The sequence below is a fragment of the Bufo gargarizans genome, chromosome 1 (genome assembly GCF_014858855.1).
Source record: "Bufo gargarizans isolate SCDJY-AF-19 chromosome 1, ASM1485885v1, whole genome shotgun sequence".
Taxonomy (NCBI): domain Eukaryota; kingdom Metazoa; phylum Chordata; class Amphibia; order Anura; family Bufonidae; genus Bufo; species Bufo gargarizans.
The window spans coordinates 480451494-480473754 of NC_058080.1; positions in this window are offsets into that span (position 1 = coordinate 480451494).

Below are 22261 nucleotides of genomic sequence, written 5' to 3' on the forward strand. Positions count from 1 at the left end.
TGAATTATTAACACATGCTTAACCATTAAAAGAAGAAACTATTGATAGGATATCAGTGTTATCAATTATTTACTCACAGAGAGCAACACATCACAGAAAAATTTACTTCTCTTTGCTGTACCGTCAAGGCAAGCCTTGAATAAATGCACCACTTAATTGTTTCTTCCCTTTTGTTTTGCTTAGCCTGTTAATAACTATCAGTTAAGTGACCTTACTGTACACACTTTAATGGGTTTTGTTTTGGCTGCAACTAAACCCTGAATAATTTCATTATTAGGGATGCAATTTTGGGTTTTGTGGTTTAACCTGACAGAATAGTATGCAGTCTGGGAAATGTTTAATTATGTTCTCTGGAAATGTCTTCATTACATTTGTTACTTAAAAAAGATCGGCACTCCAATTTCAATTTCAGAATTACTCCGAGAATCAATTTATTTAAGCTGAGTACATCATAATCCATATAAATAACATAAAAGAATCCACGAAAAAACTAAAGCTAAAAATAAGTCAATAAAGAACAACAGTATAAATAAAAATGGCAATAATGGCAATAATGAGATAGATTCCAGAAAGTCCATCCAATTTGCACAGTATCCAATGTGTATTCTGCGCAGCATAAATCCATATTCAAACGGGTATAAAATGTCTCTTTATGCAACACTGAGTGGTATCTCTCTCGCATTACAATTATATCAACTGATGTTACCTATTATTTTCAGATTATATTATTTAATCTCCAGTAATTGTGCACGGAGGATAAATATATTGTAGTATATCCTCTATTAGTCAGATGTTGGCTGTATGTGGTCCACTGAGGAAGGAACAGTGTAAATGTTCCGAAACGCGTTTGGTGCTTAATCTGCCCCCTATGTATGGATATTTACTAAATTTTTGTTCTGCTGTGACAGGGTGAGTCACTGAGATCAGTGCACCCTTTCCATATAGTGTATAGGAGAGCCACCTGCCTTTATATATTTTATGTTACTTAAAAAGGTTTAAAAAAATGTGAGAACAGAAGTAAGTTAGTGTTTTCATCACGTTACTGAGAGTATAGATATACCGCGGCAATAAGGGCGGGTTCACATCAATGTTATGGATTCCGTTTTTGTTTTCTCTTATAACATGATTATAACGGAAAATAAAGGAATCCATAAGATGGAAGTCAAAACGGAAGCCTTTAAGAGGCATTCTGTTTAGAACCATCATAATAGAAGTCTATGGGCAATCATAACGGAACGGTCTGGTTCCCATTATGCAAAACAGAAAACAAAGTCCTGTCGACAGGACTTTTTTTCCGTTCAGCATAACGGAAGCCCGACGGATCCGTTATGATTGCCTATAGACCTCTATTATGATGGAAAGAACTGGGCTCCTGCATAATGGAAACCAGGACATTTCCGTTATGCTGCCCGTAGACTTGTATTATGAAGGATCAAAACGGAATGCCTCTTAAAGGCTTCCGTTTTTACTTCGGTTTTATGGATTCCATTATTTTCCATTATAACCATGTTATAACGGAAAACAAAAACGGAATCCATAACGGTGATGTGAATCCGCCCTAACCTGTAGCTGTTCACCAATAGCATGGCAAAACTGAGGCAATAACCATCATTGCGTCAAATTATACCTGTGAATTTGATAGATTTATAGCTATATGAGCTACAAGTAGTAGCAACCATGCATTAGATACATTTCTATAATAAATCAACATACAGTTGCATACATCACCTACATGCTTGTATGTTAAAACAAAATAAAATAAAAATATATATTGCGCCATTCCATACAGCTGAGAACAAGGCTCACCAACTTATACCAGCCTGATAGAGGTCAAAAGCACACTGTCTTGGCCTGTTTCTTGTGAATGTTTCTTGTGGATATGTTTGATGTGTTTTCCTAGAGCAGGTGGCACAGGTGTCAGAGGCAGCACTCAGAGCCCTCTCTGTGGGCACCCGCACCCTGGAAGAAGTCTATGGTGTACCAATATGCCTTAGACTTTTTCTGCCATTCATCAGCGCATGGCGCACTATGAACAGCACAAGCAGCAAATTGAACGTAGGCAGGTTATTATAGCTAAATGATAAAGTACATGAAAGATATACTATATTGGTATTCAGGTTAAATTGCCGTGTTGGTATTGGTATTGGTATTGCCGTGGGTTGTAGGGTTGCAGTTTTGGTCACTCCCTAAAAGGTTCACCATTACTGGCCTACAGCTTCCCCAGTGGATACGGCAAATGGACACTGCAAACGCAGTATAAATTCAGACAAATCTGCATGTTATGGTATAAAACCTAGATTAGGGAAATCAATTCATTGGTCATGAAAAACATAAGTAGTAACATATGGCGTAACATAAAGCTTTCATAATAGCCCATACATAATGATCTAAGCTTACCTCACCATAATCCAGTGGTGTTTCGCCACCCAGCAGCTGCTGCAGGCCATGTGTAACATCCCCGAGTTATGTTACCAAACTCTTTATCCCCGCTACAACATGTTAAGTGTAATTTTATTTTCCGTCTATATAATTATATTGTCATTAATGTCATTTTATGTATTTTCTAGGCCTGTTTCATATATTATGCTGTAATTTCCATGTACACCAGCAGGTGGCAGCAATGTGTGATCAGGAACTTTGCCAGTTTAGTATATCTAGGCTGGAATAGTTCATTCCAGTTTAGTCCCCCTCTGTGAGCAGAAGTGGGCTGGTCCCATGTCCTGTCTCATGGGGAGGAGAAGGAAGTTTTAGTTAGTGTACCAGCCACTCCTGCTTGGGGTAGGCTGTGTTAGTAGGAGCTCCCAGTTCTAGGGATCCCCATCCCAGGATCAAGCCTCGGCTGAGGCCAAAGATCACCCTTCCCAGTCTGAGCCCCTCAGCCTCGACTGTGGACAAGCAAGCAGCACCTCCAGAACTACAGATCTCCAGGACGAACCATTCTCTGCGAGCAGTACTGTGAGTAACATATCCAGAGTCCAGGAGAAGCCGAATTCCTCCTCAGCTAGTCAGGCCCACTAAAGCAGAACATAGACAGAGCAGAAGATAAATACCTGCCAGATTCTCCAGACACATAGGATAGGAGCAGAAGAGATATTGATCCCTGCCATACATTGCCAATACCTGCTGGGACCCAAGACTTATGCTGTCACTCATATGGATTTATGCTGCATTAAGTAAAGACAAGTTGGATTATATCACCAGTCTGGATCTCATTCCTTACTACCAAGGTTCCTCAGTTACTCCTATTAACAACACTCAATTTATTGCAAGTGAGCCAGGATCCAGGAGTCCAGCCTTACCCAGGTAGAAGACACCGTTGACATTACACAGAGACACTATCCCCACTCTGGCATTCCTCACCTGGTACGTGACTTATTACATCTTAAAGGGCCCTGCAACTGTACCTGCGCAAGCTGCAATTGGCGTCACAAACAAATCAAAGACTTAATATCCTGACCCACTGCATCATTGGCCACCGTACCAGTGTCCTGCTCGTTGCACATGCAGGTAAAGGGAAAGATCAGAAGTGGCGTGTGTGGCAGTTGCATAGCCATTTGAGAGGAGCCAATCAGAGACTTGGGATGCCAAGCCATTCAGGCAATTCAGCAGAGTTGCACTGCTCAGTGCCTGTGATTGTGCATAACGTCCTGTAGCTGCACCATCACACCTGCAGTATATGAGCTTATTGGACATCCCAGGATTTCTACAAGATTATTGTTTATCTGTGTGAACTTATGCCTATTCAGCCAAAACAAAATTTGTGGGGTTGGGCACTGATGCTGGATTTCCAATTCATCCAAAGGTATTCAACTTCACACCAAACTTATCATGCAATGTCTTTATGGACTCATTTTGTGGGAAAGTTGGAAGCATAAAATCACCAAGTATGTCTTTGTATGCTGTAGTATTAACATTATAATTTGCAAACCATAAGGAGCCTTGCCCAAACCCTGAAAAACAGCCACATCCCTCCTCCAAATTATATAGTAGGCACTGTGCATTCTGCAGGAGGCATTATCTGTGCCTACACCAGACCTAAATTCATCCATCAGGATGCCAGATAATAGAAGTTATTTCATCACTCTAGAGAAGACATTTTCACTACTCCAGAGTCCTGCAAAGGTGACATCCTATAATGCCAAAATCAATAATCAATGTTTTTATGGAGATTTTATAACTGTGTGCTTTATTTTATGCACCTGTTTGCTATGGCTGTGAGTGAGCTCAATAATTAGGAGGGGCGTCGACATACTTTAGCTACATAATATAGATCAACATTCTTTAAAAGTAGGGATTTAAAATGTATCTTTCAAGGAGGTATCAGATTTTTTTCTCTGCCCTAGTAAGCCAATGTCTCTATCTTATATCTGAGATAAAAAAGAAGTTTGAGTTCAAGGCTCAGACAATAGCCCCCTAAGTGGCCAAACATATTATTTATCATTACACTATATTACACCGTGTTCCAAAGCCTCATCATCTTAAGAAATATGAAAGGTACCTGGAATCCTTCAGGTAAACAATGGTGTCTATCTGACATATGAGATGAAAAATAAGAGTGAGTGAGTTCAAGGCATAAACAATAGTCCTCTATGTGGTCAAAAATGTAATTTAAATATCACTGAATAATGGAACGATGTGAAAAATGATAAAATCACCTTTATTAAATATTATTAAAATATAAGGAGGGACAACACATATCGGGATTTGTGATAAATTAATGGATGACTATCCGCACGTGAGAGACCAGTTCAGAAGTGAGTCTGACGTACTGAACAGCTGTGTCGCTGAGATTCAGTGTAACTGGACATCCACATGTAAGGCAACAAGTCGACCATGTATACCACTTAAAACTATGACCACACCATAAACAATGGCAAGCGGTGGTTGTTGCACCTCACTGAACCAGTCTGGCTACAAAAGGTCAACACCACCAGCTAAGTGTGGTCACAGTATTACCTGCTAATGCAAGTGGCTAATCACGCTGACACCTGGGCTGGAATTCTGGCTATAGGTACCTTGCCCAAAGAGACTCTGCCCTATGTCCTATAGGAGATTGATAAACATCTGCTCACATCCTGGTATGCATCCACATTACAGTGACGGGATGCACCCAGTGTCTAAGATGTGAGCACGAATCAATCTCCCACTGAATGTCTAGCATCTAAGCCCCCAGTCTTGCTCTACGCGTTTCACCTTAATATGGGATCCTCAAGAACATTAAGATATTTGGGCTACAGACAAACATGAACGTCAACCGTCTTGTGTTCTGAGGCCGGCAGCAGCTGTGCTAGATGTAATCAGAACTTACACTATGACCCAAAGCCTTAGCACCTTGAGAAATGTGAAAGGTACCCAGAATTACCTTATTACCATAGATTTCTTCATAGAATAGCTGACAGAAATGGAAAAACTAACACATATCTCTGATTTACTGAAAAGGAAGGTATTACGAGCCCTGTTTACAGCATACTTAGAACATAATCCTATTTAAGACAGGTCTTATTACTAATAATGGATAAAAGGTCAAAGAACTATAATCTACGTGTCCCATATATTCTAATAAATACATGTCAAAAAAGAAAGGAGTGAGCACTCACACTATCTGGACCATGGGGAATAAATAGTATTTAATAATTCGTGACAACACTCAAATATAATAAAATCACATAAAATGATAGGTGGTACCAACATAGAATCACACTGGCGGGTGATAGTTGCGCAAACCTTGTATAATAATCAATCACAATTCACACTTGCCACCAACTAGGATTATATGGTGGCAATGAAACCGCAGACCGCAAATGTAGTGTCCCGATACAAATTCGTGTGGCTCCGGATTAAAGAGTCCACGTGCATAGAGATGTCTCTCAATAAAGCAGTCTCTCCACAGTTATTTCAGTATGTCCGCATAGGGCTATAGATAATATGTGCCCAATTCAGGTTCCTACCTTATTCCAAGGTTTTACCAGACTGTTCTCCGCTGGGCCGTCCTGCCACGAGCAGCAAGTGTGCCGGCCGCTTCGGCGTCTCACGTCACAGATCTCGAGTCGCTGACGTCACGGTATCGCGGGAACATAGAATTTGGCTGGTATGGATGGTGGGCAATTGTTGGAACCTGTATTCAGCTCCTGTGTCCTAGTGGAGTGTTAGTAAGATTCCTTATCGCATGGCCATGCAATGTATTCTATCAGAATCCAGTGGATTAGGTGGGCGCTTCTTCCAGTCACCAGACGCGTTTCGGGGCGTTCTACACCCCTTCCTCAGTGGTAAGAGCGCAAGACCTCCCACTCCACCCTTTATAGTCCACTCGGTACTCCAAAAAATCCGGATTTGGGACAGATATGCTCCATTGCGGTTTCAATGCGGCAATGCTGCGGTTTTTCGCAACCTCATTGCGTTTTATCACAAATCCAGTTAAAAACATATTGAGATTAACATATACCCCATTCAAAATTTAAAATTTTAAAATGAAAGCATATTATCGATAAAAACATTGACAACATTAATATGCCTAAAACTATAAAAATATAAATATAAATAAGTCCCTAATCATACAAATTCATCCATATATAGTCGGCTGAGAAGTCCATAGATCAAGATCATATATATATATTTTTATGGAGAAACTGATAGCAGCATGGGAAGATCAAAACGGACGTGTTTAATGTGGGAGCCCCAACTCCGAGGGAAGGCCCCAGAACCCAAAATGGTAAACTCTGGGACCCCCCATCGGAGACGGGACCCCCACCTTATAATCTCCAAATCCGAATTCAGGCCTGCCGGTAATAGGCAGCCAAATTCGTAGATGTGTTTGGATTCGGCTCTGGACATCCTCTTTATATAGTCCCCACCTCTCCAGTGTTTATTGACTTTCTCTAACGCTGTAAAAAATAATTTAGACGGGTCCCTATTATGTACCTCATCATAATGTTTCGAAACAGAATGTTTTGCATAACCCTTTTTAATATTAGCAATGTGTTCACTGATTCTAATCTTTAATGTTCTTTTGGTTCTACCGATATACTGGCGTTTACACGGACACTGTAGTAGATAAATAACTCCAGATGTATTACATGTGAGACAATCGTTTATCTCCCAAGTAAATGAATTATGTGTTGAGTGTACGGTGTCTGTCTTTCTTTCTTGAAGGCTCATTTTACATCCTATACACCTCCCACATTTGAAGAACCCCTTTAGATTCAGAAAAGAACCCATATTAGATGTAGATTTTTTCTCTTTTACTGATGGGGCAATTTTAAGTTTTAAATTCGTGGCCTTTGTATATATTATTTTCGGTGTATTGGGTAACTGTGAGCCAATCACCCTATCACTCAATATGTGATACCAATGCTTTGTTATAATACTCTTGATCTTCTTGTAATTACTACTAAACGGTAGAATCATTTTGATATCAATCTTGGGATCCTCAGATGTCACTACTGGCCCTTTTATTTCAAAAAATGACTTTCTTTCAAGAGTTCTCACTTTATTTAGAGATTCATCCAAGATAGAGGTTGGATATTTCTTCTCTAAAAATTGAAGTCTCATTTTGACGGCTTCTTCCTCAAATCTAGCTTCTTCTGTACAATTCCTTTTAAGCCTACGAAATTGACCTAGAGGAACATTCAGTAGCCACCGTGGTAGGTGGCAACTGCTAAAGAGGATGAAGCCATTCTTAGCCGTCGGTTTCTGGTATGTACTACAGAGATAACGATCATCCACTTTCCTAATTAACAGGTCTAGAAACTCTGTTTCTTCCTTAATATTTGGTGTGAACACCAGATTTCGATCATTGTTATTAATGGTTTCCAAAAATTCAGATAGTTCAGTCTCACCCTTCTTCCAGATAAAGATTATATCATCAATGTAGCGCCGCCATAGGACCAGATCCCCCCCAAGTCTGGGCCCAATGTTGGTATGTTCCCATTCTGCCAAAAATAAATTAGCATAACTTGGGGCGAATCTGGTCCCCATGGCGGTGCCACATTTCTGCAAGAAGTATTCCCCCTCAAAATAAAAATAATTGTGCTCCAAAATGTATTGGATACCTTCCAATATAAGTTGGATTTGGGGATCCTTGAATGTACCATTTTTAATCAATTGTTGCTCAATTGCCTCCAACCCCTGCTGGTGGTCTATGACCGTATATAGGGATTGGATGTCCAGAGTCCCCATTATCCAACCAGGCTCAACATTCAATCCTTCCAAAATTTGTATGACCTGGGTTGTATCCCTCAGGTAGGATTTTATATTCTTCACTAATGGTTGGAGCTGAGTGTCTATATATTTAGACAAATTGGAGGTAATAGATCCTATCCCGGACACTATAGGGCGTCCCGGGGGATTAATTAAGCTTTTGTGTACCTTGGGCAAACAGTAGAAGGTGGGTAGCCTTCCTTCTGTGCCCAAGATAAACTCTGACTCCTGTTTAAGGAGAACACCCTATTCCAAGCCTTTGTTACAGAGGTCCTCCAACCCCTGACTAAATCTTTGTATTGGATTGTCTCTGAGTTTAACATAAGAACACCAGATACCAACACCCGACAGGCAAGAATTCACATTCCAATTACCAAACACGGAATCAGTATACACATCATCATTACAACCACACCAATCACCGACAGCACCATCATGTAGAAAAACAAGGAGAAGTAGGAGAAAGGGAGCCAAGACACCGGAGACACTCACAAACCCAGAGATGGGATCGGTAATTAATTTAAGCACTAAAATTCTCACTGCATCACAGATTAATTTATTAAATAAGGGGCTTAAATTTTCTCCGTCCAACACTATAGACAAATTCTCAACCTATATAGGCGTCCAAAAGTTTATTAGGAATCTTTGCCTCAAAAAATATTTTTTTTAAAATCCCCAAATGAAAAGCTTCCCTGTTAATAAACCCTTAGAGGTATTTAATCATACCTCCTTAAAAAAAAATCCAAAATGTTCCCACGTAATGAGATCAGCAGAGAAATTGCAACATTCCAAAAATGTGTTGAGGACGATTTAAGGAGAATTAAAATTAGACCCCCAATAACAATAATTTAACGAAAAGGGAAATTCAGGCTATTAAATTGCTCCAGAAGGACAATAATGTGACCATCCGTCCGGCTGATAAAGGTGGAGCGACAGTTATCTTGGATACCGATCAATATAATACAGAGTGTCTTAGACTGTTGGAGGATCAGAGGACATATGTTAAACTCAGAGACAATCCAATACAAAGATTTAGTCAGGGGTTGGAGGACCTCTGTAACAAAGGCTTGGAATAGGGTGTTCTCCTTAAACAGGAGTCAGAGTTTATCTTGGGCACAGAAGGAAGGCTACCCACCTTCTACTGTTTGCCCAAGGTACACAAAAGCTTAATTAATCCCCCGGGACGCCCTATAGTGTCCGGGATAGGATCTATTACCTCCAATTTGTCTAAATATATAGACACTCAGCTCCAACCATTAGTGAAGAATATAAAATCCTACCTGAGGGATACAACCCAGGTCATACAAATTTTGGAAGGATTGAATGTTGAGCCTGGTTGGATAATGGGGACTCTGGACATCCAATCCCTATATACGGTCATAGACCACCAGCAGGGGTTGGAGGCAATTGAGCAACAATTGATTAAAAATGGTACATTCAAGGATCCCCAAATCCAACTTATATTGGAAGGTATCCAATACATTTTGGAGCACAATTATTTTTATTTTGAGGGGGAATACTTCTTGCAGAAATGTGGCACCGCCATGGGGACCAGATTCGCCCCAAGTTATGCTAATTTATTTTTGGCAGAATGGGAACATACCAACATTGGGCCCAGACTTGGGGGGGATCTGGTCCTATGGCGGCGCTACATTGATGATATAATCTTTATCTGGAAGAAGGGTGAGACTGAACTATCTGAATTTTTGGAAACCATTAATAACAATGATCGAAATCTGGTGTTCACACCAAATATTAAAGGAAGAAACAGAGTTTCTAGACCTGTTAATTAGGAAAGTGGATGATCGTTATCTCTGTAGTACATACCAGAAACCGACGGCTAAGAATGGCTTCATCCTCTTTAGCAGTTGCCACCTACCACGGTGGCTACTGAATGTTCCTCTAGGTCAATTTCGTAGGCTTAAAAGGAATTGTACAGAAGAAGCTAGATTTGAGGAAGAAGCCGTCAAAATGAGACTTCAATTTTTAGAGAAGAAATATCCAACCTCTATCTTGGATGAATCTCTAAATAAAGTGAGAACTCTTGAAAGAAAGTCATTTTTTGAAATAAAAGGGCCAGTAGTGACATCTGAGGATCCCAAGATTGATATCAAAATGATTCTACCGTTTAGTAGTAATTACAAGAAGATCAAGAGTATTATAACAAAGCATTGGTATCACATATTGAGTGATAGGGTGATTGGCTCACAGTTACCCAATACACCGAAAATAATATATACAAAGGCCACGAATTTAAAACTTAAAATTGCCCCATCAGTAAAAGAGAAAAAATCTACATCTAATATGGGTTCTTTTCTGAATCTAAAGGGGTTCTTCAAATGTGGGAGGTGTATAGGATGTAAAATGAGCCTTCAAGAAAGAAAGACAGACACCGTACACTCAACACATAATTCATTTACTTGGGAGATAAACGATTGTCTCACATGTAATACATCTGGAGTTATTTATCTACTACAGTGTCCGTGTAAACGCCAGTATATCGGTAGAACCAAAAGAACATTAAAGATTAGAATCAGTGAACACATTGCTAATATTAAAAAGGGTTATGCAAAACATTCTGTTTCGAAACATTATGATGAGGTACATAATAGGGACCCGTCTAAATTATTTTTTACAGCGTTAGAGAAAGTCAATAAACACTGGAGAGGTGGGGACTATATAAAGAGGATGTCCAGAGCCGAATCCAAACACATCTACGAATTTGGCTGCCTATTACCGGCAGGCCTGAATTCGGATTTGGAGATTTTCGGCTTCTTATAAGGTGGGGGTCCCGTCTCCGATGGGGGGTCCCAGAGTTTACTATTTTGGGTTCTGGGGCCTTCCCTCGGAGTTGGGGCTCCCACATTAAACACGTCCGTTTTGATCTTCCCATGCTGCTATCAGTTTCTCCATAAAAATATATATATATGATCTTGATCTATGGACTTCTCAGCCGACTATATATGGATGAATTTGTATGATTAGGGACTTATTTATATTTATATTTTTATAGTTTTAGGCATATTAATGTTGTCAATGTTTTTATCGATAATATGCTTTCATTTTAAAATTTTAAATTTTGAATGGGGTATATGTTAATCTCAATATGTTTTTAACTGGATTTGTGATAAAACGCAATGAGGTTGCGAAAAACCGCATCATTGCCGCATTGAAACCGCAATGGAGCATATCTGTCCCAAATCCGGATTTTTTGGAGTACCGAGTGGACTATAAAGGGTGGAGTGGGAGGTCTTGCGCTCTTACCACTGAGGAAGGGGTGTAGAACGCCCCGAAACGCGTCTGGTGACTGGAAGAAGCGCCCACCTAATCCACTGGATTCTGATAGAATACATTGCATGGCCATGCGATAAGGAATCTTACTAACACTCCACTAGGACACAGGAGCTGAATACAGGTTCCAACAATTGCCCACCATCCATACCAGCCAAATTCTATGTTCCCGCGATACCGTGACGTCAGCGACTCGAGATCTGTGACGTGAGACGCCGAAGCGGCCGGCACACTTGCTGCTCGTGGCAGGACGGCCCAGCGGAGAACAGTCTGGTAAAACCTTGGAATAAGGTAGGAACCTGAATTGGGCACATATTATCTATAGCCCTATGCGGACATACTGAAATAACTGTGGAGAGACTGCTTTATTGAGAGACATCTCTATGCACGTGGACACTTTAATCCGGAGCCACACGAATTTGTATCGGGACACTACATTTGCGGTCTGCGGTTTCATTGCCACCATATAATCCTAGTTGGTGGCAAGTGTGAATTGTGATTGATTATTACACAAGGTTTGCGCAACTATCACCCGCCAGTGTGATTCTATGTTGGTACCACCTATCATTTTATGTGATTTTATTATATTTGAGTGTTGTCACGAATTATTAAATACTATTTATTCCCCATGGTCCAGATAGTGTGAGTGCTCACTCCTTTCTTTTTTGTCATATTGTTTATCATTTTTTGGGTTCGGGCACCCAAGTTGTGAGTTTGCAGCACCCGCCCGTAATTACCTGAGTGTGAGCCAACCACCAAATTACTTTATTTCAAATACATGTCAAAACCTGTGAGGACAAAGCCTAAATTATTGTCTGTCCTAGTAGAGCTGCACTCTATGTGTGGCCACCAAAACCTCCCAAGTATTTGGCTTAACAGGCTCATCAATTAACGCAATTTGCTCTAATAACATGGCTATTGTTGTACTTGTCTGCACAGAAGATTAATATTTCCAGGCCAAATTATAATAATCTGACATTGTTGTTTAGTGCATACATGTTGGTATCTCAGTATATCTGGATTTCAATGGCCTGTATGTGGCGCTCTCTTTTAGAGTCTAAATGAGTGACTAAAGGAGTGATAGCTCTGGTCTTCATGAACCGTTTGTGAAGATAACAGCTGGTCTGAAGAATTGAGGAGAAGTGGGATGCTGACTAATAGTCCCCTTAAGTAAAGTGCCTTTAAAGGTGCTGGTGGGTGCATGATCGCCATCCTTGCCCCACCATTTAGTGCTCTCTCATGATGTGGGATGCACAAACCTGTTATGTGCCATCACAGCGACCATGAAGTTCAGGGGGTGTAGGTTCCACATGCTGGTGGGACAGCTGATGCTCTTCCATACTTACCTGCAGTCAATGTAGCTCCTGATGAATCTTAGTCAGAAGAAACGCATTGAGCTACGACGCGCTGCTGTATTCAGTTGAAGCTGAGCTGATGAAGTAGTTTTCAGCTCTACTAGTACAGAGGATTAGTCCCTTCATTTGCTATTTCAAATCAGATACCATACAGATGAATTGGGATCTTCTCTGTATTTTCCACATATGGGGTCTGTACTAATTCCTAGTGGATACCCTTGTGGACCTATACTATTTGGCTTGTCTCTATTTTCACTGCAACCATAGGTGTGTGTTAACACTGACACACCGCTTTTTGCTTTCTCTCCCCTGCATATAAGGGGTTTGAATTGGCCTTGGTTGCAGTGAATTGTTGTACTTGGCTGTTTATCCTTTTATTCACTGGGCCCTTATGTGGAGTGTTTTATGCCCATGATACACTCCGGGCTCAGTGTTTAGTAATGTTAATAGTCTAACTATATATTCCCCTGTGGCAACGTAACAGGCACATATATAATCCACCCCAGACACTCAAGACCTATGCATTAAAGTCCTCTGAGTGCAGTTTCTGTGTGTTCACCACATATGGGAATTTTTAAAAGATTCATGTACTCCTTTCCCTTTTATTTTGTGTATATCAATAAATGTCTTAGTTTTAGCGCCTTCATTTCCCAATCCGTGATTTACTCTTCATGTAATCCCAGACAGACTCAATTATGTTGAGATCAGGTGGATATCTGTGGGGGCCATGTCATCACTTCCAGGACTTCTTGTTCTTCTTTACACTGAGGATAGTTCTTAATGACTTTGGCAGTAGGTTTGGGGTAGTTGTCCTGCTGCAGAATACAATTAAAATGTAAACTACTAAAACATCTATTTTTGAAAGTATTTACTTTTAGTAGGCCTTGAGGCCACTATATTTGGTGCAGTCATGTCGTCATCAGAGGAAGTTGTGTGGTACTCGTGTTTTTGGTGCACCTTGTATAGCACTGTTTTATAGGGTAATATGTGTGGCACACAGTGTGTGGTACTATTATATTCAGGGACATAGTGTATGACACTGTTATATACAGAGGGCACAATGTAGGTCGCTATTACAGAGGACAGAGTTTGTGGTACTAGTAGCTTCAGGGGGTACAGAATGTAGAGCTGTTTCAGGAGGCAAATTATGTGGAGCTATAGTTTTCAAGGGCATAGTGTGTAGCAACATTATATTTAGGGAGTATCATGTTTTGGTGCAATTATATTCAGAGGACAAAGTGTGTGGCAGTATAATATTTAGGGGGCACAATGTTTGGTGCCTTTATATTCAGGAGACATGGTATGTACCAGTATAATATTCAGAGGACACCATATTTGTATAATATTCAGAGGGCATGTTGTGTAGTGGTATAATGCTAGTTAGAGGGCGCAATGTTTGGTGCTATTATATCCAACAGGAACACTGTTTAGCATTTTCTGAATTCAGACGTCAATGTGTGTAGCAGTATAATATTAATGGAGTAGAATATTTAGGGGATATAGTATGTATCACTATAATATTCAGAGGGATGTTATTATATTCAGGGGCAAGGTGTTTCACAACATATTAGTCAGGAGACACAATTTTGTGCTATAATATTCAAGGGGCACCATGTGTGGCAGTATAATATTTAGGGGACACGTTATATTGAGAGGACATGGTGTGTAGTAGTATAATTTTCAAAAAACACAATGTTTGGTACTATTATGTGCAGGGTGCATGGCGTGAGCCACTCTGAGGATTTTTTATTATTATTATAGTGTTCAGATTTGCAGCAGAAAGCAAGCAGCCAAAGTCATCAGAGGCAAACTCTGTAAAGAGAAGTCGTGGAAGGGAAAGTTCTCATGGCGGTCTAGGCAGGAGAGAGGAGGAATGAAGGTCCAAATGGAGAACATGTAATCTCTGAATCTTTCAATGTCATTGATTTTTCTAACTCTGAGTCATATCCTATGTAAACATGACTAGACCACACCTAGTCTGTGGGGGGAGTTTATCAAGACAAATGCTACATCTCTTGCCCTCTGTACACCAGAAAGTCAAATCTACAGTAGCTACACAGCCTCTATGATAAGGTGCTCCCTATGTTTATATCACCTATTAGTTGACCTAATTTATGCCATAATTTTGTGCCAAAGTTTGGGTGCATTTAGACCATGCCCCTTTCTCAATTAAGCCACACCACTCTCCCCCTGTAAGTCGCGGTCCTTGTCAGACAAGTTGAAAATATTGTCTACTTTAAAATACTTAATGCATACCTCCAATTATGAAACAATTTTCCTTAAGTTTATAGTGAACGTGACTATAAGAAACTTTGTAATATATCTTTTTAAAGAAAAATTCAGATTTTTATTTATTTTACTCACTTATATAGTGCTGACATATTCTGCAGTGCTTCATAGACATTATCATTGCCTGCTGTCCCCAATGGACCTCACAATCCAAGTTCCCCATCAGTATGTCTTTGGAGTGTGGGAGGAAGCTGGAGTACCTGGTGGAAACCCACTCAAACACAGGGAGAACATACAAACTTTATGCAGATGTTGTCCTTGGTTGGATTCAAACCTGGGACCCCAGCGCTACAAGCCGCTAGTCAACCACTAAGCCACCATGCTGCCCATTATCATGTCTTGCTATTTTCTGCTTTTAACATTAATGCCTACGGAGAGAGAACAAGGCTGTTTTAGACAAGCAAATTGCAGTTTCATAGCTCTGTTACACTTATCACTTTTAACTCTACTATATAAGTAGTATAAGGCTCTATTTAGACTCTACTAAATATAATATTATAAAGCTCTACCACTGTTGAGAGTGAGGAAATAAATTACTTACTTACTGGCTGGCAGCAGCCTCCTCATCCTTCCTCCTTTCTTCATAGACTTTTACGTGTGAAGCTGGAGATTGAGAGAGGAGCTAATAGATAACAGGCCAAGTGAAGGGAAAGAGGATTAAAGAAGCACGAGAACCCCAGGAGGAAGCACAATTTTTTAATATGATATATTACAAACATTTTTATATTCATCTGTTCTATTCATTTATGAAAATTTGGTTATAACTGGAGGCACACTCTAATAAAAGTAATGCGAAGCAAGTGCAAATTTCTCTACCATTTGGCACATTCTGGTTCTGGTAAGTAATGATCTATGTAATGAACTTGGTTTGAATACTGTATTTATGTTATGAGCTCAGTTCTCTTGTTGTACTTATATAATGGGCTTGGTTCTGGCACTGTAACTGTGAAACCTACACCTGATACTCTACTAGTACAGTTAACACAGAACATTTAAATTTAGAGGGTGTAAAAAAGTGTGAGGATTGGCTGTGGTGTGCTGTGCATGCTACGCATCTCTTCTCAGCTTCTTGAATCTGAGTGAATGGGCTGTACATACCTATGTACAGTATGTAGGTATATACTGTATGTCTACAAGTAAAATATAATAGATAACTTTAAAGAAGCACTACCACAAAATTTTTATTCTCTGACCTGTTATAAAGGTACATGATGTAATCTGTAGTAAAGGTAATCTTCTTACCGATGACTGTATTTGTGACCTATAACCTCTCTTCTGATCTTCAGCTGTGTCATGTGCCAAACACTCTGACTCTCCAAATAACACAGCATCTTATGTGTGGACAGGAAGCCATTTTCTCTGTGTATTCCTATGGGAACCTCAATGTCAGTCTCATAGGAACTAATAGACAAGTAACTGACTTCCTGTCGATGTGTCAGTTAGAGATCAGAGTGCTGGTCACTTGACACAGTTGAGGATCAGAAGGGAGGTTATAACTCACAAATGCAGCTAGTGGTAAGAAGATTACCTTCACTACAGTTTACATAATGTGCCTTTCTAACAAGTCACAATGTAAAATTATTTGTGGGAATGCTACTTTAATGGAGTGAATGTGGATAAGTAGGTATGGACCGTTCATGTAAATATATTCATAGTGTGACAAATATGTAAAATCCCAGACTGTGGGGTGTACACAACTTTTGTAAAATATGCAACATTACTGTTAAGGGCATACATATTTATTTATATTATATTTTAATTTATAGTGTATTTGGAATATTGTCAGGCATCATGCAAGTAAAGTAGGGAACCTGTTGAAAATGTAAATCCCACATCTGTGGCTGGCTGGCTCTGCCGATATCCATGGTAATTCTAAATGTTTCTAGACCTGGTCAATAAAGGATGTCAAGTTTCTGTCCAAGTTTAGAGGTAGTGGATTGGCATATAAAGAGGACCTTTCATGGGTCCAGACATTATAAACTAAGTATCAGGATATGTAGGGCATAGTGCAGGAATCTAAGTGCACTTACTATTTTTTCTGGGCGCCACTCTGTTCGCCCGCTGTGGCCCCCATTGTATTCTCCCGCCTGGTATGCTAATTTTAGCATCAGTACAGGGAGGAGGAGACTGCCCTGTTTCTGAATGGGCGTCTCCTTCTCCCTGGCTGTAGAGCTGTCCAATCGCAGCGGAGAGCGTCACAGCCAGGGAGAAGGTGAGTTTTTTTTTCTCCCTGGCTGTGACGCTCTCTGCTGCGTCTTGTCTTGTATGGATTTTACAACATCAAATAAAGCATATTGTTTCATCAGAAGCTGGACCTTTCTACTTTTTATGCAGTTTACATTGGCTTTGTCCTGGCTGTATCCCTGCCTCTGACTCGATACGCAGGTGAGCGCTGCAATTTGACTTTCTATATCTAAATTACTTCTGAATAGGTCAGGGTTTTACTGGAATAAATACTACATCATGGAATATAATAAATTCCTAATACATTTACTCATCAATGAAATGTTGTGCCCTCAAGGTCAACACCTTCATGTAACGTAGTACAAGCTCTTTAATGGGAAGAAAACATAAAGGGACATGAATATTTTCTTAGTAGTAGTAAATTATGTAATGTAACATACGGTACAAGAGGAACGCACAGTTTAAATTGATAGTGACCATAGTTGTGGCATTTTTGTTTATGGATCTTTCTGACAATCTCATGGTTATGGTGCCTGCTGATGGACCCCTGATGTTGGCCATCCAAGGAAAGAAGGGATTTAGGACTTAGATGTTGGTGAACAATCCTCAGGATAGGTCATAAACATCAGATCGGTGGGGGTCCAATACAAGAATGAGAGCCTTCTGCTTCTGGCTCTGTCCACGGTATAGTGTCCTGCACTGGTAGCTGCCCTAAGCAGCTAATTGCTGGGGGTGTCGGACCCCACCAATCTGATATTGATCAATTTCTAAGTTCTGGAAAACCCCTTAAACCTACCAGATACCTGTGAAGTAAGCGGTGCTAGAGTTATTTGACAGCTACTCACTAGAAATTGGGCAGGATATGTCTCAGCCAAACAAGCATTTAGCTTATGCAGCTAGCCTTTATCGATGCCTGCATCTCTTTCATACTCTTTAATCCAGTACAGGCTTAATCATGCCGATGATCCTGCTCTGCCCCTTTATTCCATTTTATGAGTTTTGGATATGTAACACAGTACTTTATTAAAGGGCAAAAGAGCCAGTTGTTCATTACAATAGAAGAATTTTCGAATCTATACTGTATCTTCTAATCTGTATATCTAAATTATGTCTTTGAAAGTAGAATATGAAATTTTTAACTGGATTGTGAAGTTGAGAGCTAGTCTATCATGCTATCTATGTGTTTGTTCACACTGCAAATTTAAACTCCACTGAAGTTAATGGAAGAAATCTGTGAATAATCCACAAACAATTCACAAGTTAATGGAAATGTTATGGATATGAAAGCCTAATCTGCGTGAGCAAATCTGCATGACAAAAATCCACAGCATGTAAATCGGGATAAAAAAATCCCATACACTTGTATTAAACTGTCCATTGCTGTGGATTCTGCACCGCAAATCTGCAGCATGTGAACTTGGCCTAATGTATTGTTTATGTACCATAAAAAAAATGTTTTATTTGCAGCTGTGTATAGATTATTTATATATGGTCTCATGCCTTCTAGTACTAGACGTGGTTAAATTAATCCAGAACCATATCTACGTGCAGTTTTGGTATTTCTCAGTGCTTGGATTGCTTTCCTTTAGGCTCTCTAGTTTTCTTCAAAATCCAAAAAGTGTAGGTGGGCAACATAAAGTTGAATGCAAATCACAAATTTGTGGTCACCTAGGCAAATTGATATTGCACTATAACTGCGAATGTACCTCATTTGCCCTAGCCTGATTGGCGTTGCATACAACTTATCTTAGAGCTTGTATATGTACTAGAGATAGGAATATCAGCAGAGGTGTAACAGTAATTAGGCTCCATATGAAAACTTGGAATGGGGACTCACACCACCATGACCACTTTCAGCAAATTCAGAAAAAAATTGCAGTGATGTCACAATACAGGGATGCAACCTTACATACATTTCACCACTAACTGCACTTTATAGTGAATTCAGAAAGTCTTTCCCTTTTTCAGATTTTGTTAAGTTGTAGACATGTGCTAAAATAAAATAAAAAATCACCCCCCCATCAGTCTGCACTCAATCTCCCTTAAGCAAAAAGTAAAAAAATCAAATAAAAAATCTTTGCAAACTTATTAAAAAGAAAAAAATAATACAATTTTGCATGGGCATAAGTATTCAGTCCCTTTGCTATGGCACTTGAAATTCAACTCTGGGGGACTTGCATTTCTTGATCATCTTTGAGATGTTTCTAAACCTTGATTGGAGCCCATCTGTGGTGAATTCAGTTGATTGGGCATGATTTAGAGTGACACAGCCCTGTCTATATAAGGCCTCACAGCTGTCAATGCTTTTCAGAACAAAAGCAAAGCCATGAGGAAGAAAGAACTGCCTGTAGAGCTCAGAGACAGGAATGCATGGAGGCTCACATCTGGATAAGGGCACAAACGTTTCTGCTGTACTGCATTCCCAAGAGCATAGTGGCCTCCATAATTCTTCAATGGAAAAAATTAATAACAATCAGGATTCTTTCTAGAGCTGCCCACCCATCCAATCTAAGTAACTGGTAGAAAAGGACCTTGTTGAGAGAGGTGACCAAAAGCCCAATGGTCACTCTAGTTGAGCTCCAAAAAGCCTATGTGGAGATGGAAAGATGAGAGAAATTTCCAGAAGGTGAACCATCACTGCAGCATTCCTCCAATCTGGGCTTTATGGCAGAGTTGCCAGAAAGAAGAATCTCCTCAGTAGAAGACACAAGAACATTTGCAGAAAAAGCATCTAAAGGACTCTCAGACTGTGACAGACAAGTTTTTTTCCGATGAAAACAAGACTGAACTTTTTTTGCCTCAATTCTAACTGTCATGTTTGGAGGAAACCAAGCATTGCCCAATACAATCTCTACAGTAAAGCATGCTGGCAGTAGCAACATTCTGTGGGGGTATTTTTCAATGGGAGGGGCAGGGAGACTTGTCAGGGTTCATGGAAAGCTGAATGAAGATAAGTATTTGAGAGGGAGGGGGTACTATGTCTCCTTATGGAAAGCGTGTTAGGAGCCTTTAAGCCATATGTGCTCTTCTGGAACTCTGGGAAGAAGTATGCAAATGAGCTCCTAGCAAGCCTTGCCTGTGATGCCACCAGATATAAGCTATCTTTTTAGTTAATGTTCGACCCTTCACATAGGTCTTGAGACATGGCTTGGATAATAAATAAGCCAGCACCTCATCTGCAGACAGCTGCGATTTGAAAAAAGGCTCAGGCTTTTGACAAAACTAGTCACTGATAATGCTATTATGCTTTGAATAAAAGTCTTTCATATCGTCAAGAAAGTTAGTGCCAGTCCTTATTTGCTATATAAGAAGTGGATAGATATGTGGGGCGATGGCTCACTTAACTGTGGACCTGGAATAGTGCTCTAATCTGACTTGAAATCACACTTTAAATAGTATTAAAATTAAGCTAAAATGAGACTGGCACTCCAACATATAGAATTCACCTGGAATTAATAATAATAATTATATTTAATTGTATCACACAGAATTTAAAAGTAAAACATATACCCCTAAAATAGTTAAAACATATGAATGTTGAAAAATATTATATAAAAGAATATATTTCATATAAAATAAAGGTAAGTATGATGAGTCCCAGATCAGCTGCTAAAATCACGCAGCGTATTGCAGTGTTAGAGTCCAGATCTTTTGATCGTCAGCCGCTCGTTTCAATGTAATCCAGTTTATTCACATGGATAATTTCATGGAAAGGCTGATAAACGGCCATGTGCATGTGGCCTTATAGGTCTCTCTCGTCGGACATTGTGCTTCTGCTGTTGTCTGTATGTGATATCTTCCTGTCTCATGCAATAAAATGTACCATTCTGAACGAGGACATTCTGCATTCAGGTAAGTTAACCCATTACACTAAACACCACCAACACATCATATACAGTTGCAAGAAAAAGTATGTGAACCCTTTGGAATGATATGGATTTCTGCACAATTTGGTCATAAAATGTGATCTGATCTTCATCTAAGTCACAACAATAGACAATCACAGTCTGCTTAAACTAATAACACACAAAGAATTAAATGTTACCATGTTTTTATTGAACACACCATGTAAACATTCACAGTGCAGGTGGAAAAAGTATGCGAACCCCTAGACTAATGACATCTCCAAGAGCTAATTGGAGTTAGGTGTCAGCCAACTGGAGTCCAATCAATGAGAAGATATTGGAGGTGTTGGTTAAAGCTGCCCTACCCTATAAAAACACACACCAGTTCTGGGTTTGCTTTTCACAAGAACCATTGCCTGGTGTGAATGATGCCTCGCATAAAAGAGCTCTCAGAAGACCTACAATTAAGAATTGTTGACTTGCATAAAGCTGGAAAGGGTTATAAAAGTATCTCCAAAAGCCTTGCTGATCATCAGTCCACGGTAAGACAAATTGTCTATAAATGGAGAAAGTTCAGCACTGCTACTACTCTCCCTAGGAGTGGCCGTCCTGTAAAGATGACTGCAAGAGCCCAGTGCAGACTGCTCAATGAGGTGAAGAAGAATCCTAGAGTGTCAGCTAAGGACTTACAAAAGTCTCTGGCATATGCTAACATCCCTGTTATTAAATCTACAATATGTAAAACACTAAACAAGAATGGATTTCATGGGAGCATACCACATAGGAAGCCACTGCTGTCCAAAAAAAAACATTGCTGCACGTTTACAGTTTGCACAAGAGCACTTGGATGTTCCACAGCAGTACTGGCAAAATATTCTGTGGACAGATGAAACCAAAGTTGAGTTGTTTGGAAGAAACACACAACACTATGTGTGGTGAAAAAGAGGCACAGCACACCAATATCAAAACCTCATCCCAACTGTGAAGCATGGTGGTGGGGGCATCATGGTTTGGGGCTGCTTTTGCTGTGTCAGGGCCTGGACAGATTGCTATTATCGAAGGAAAAATTTATTCCCAAGTTTATCAAGACATTTTGCAGAC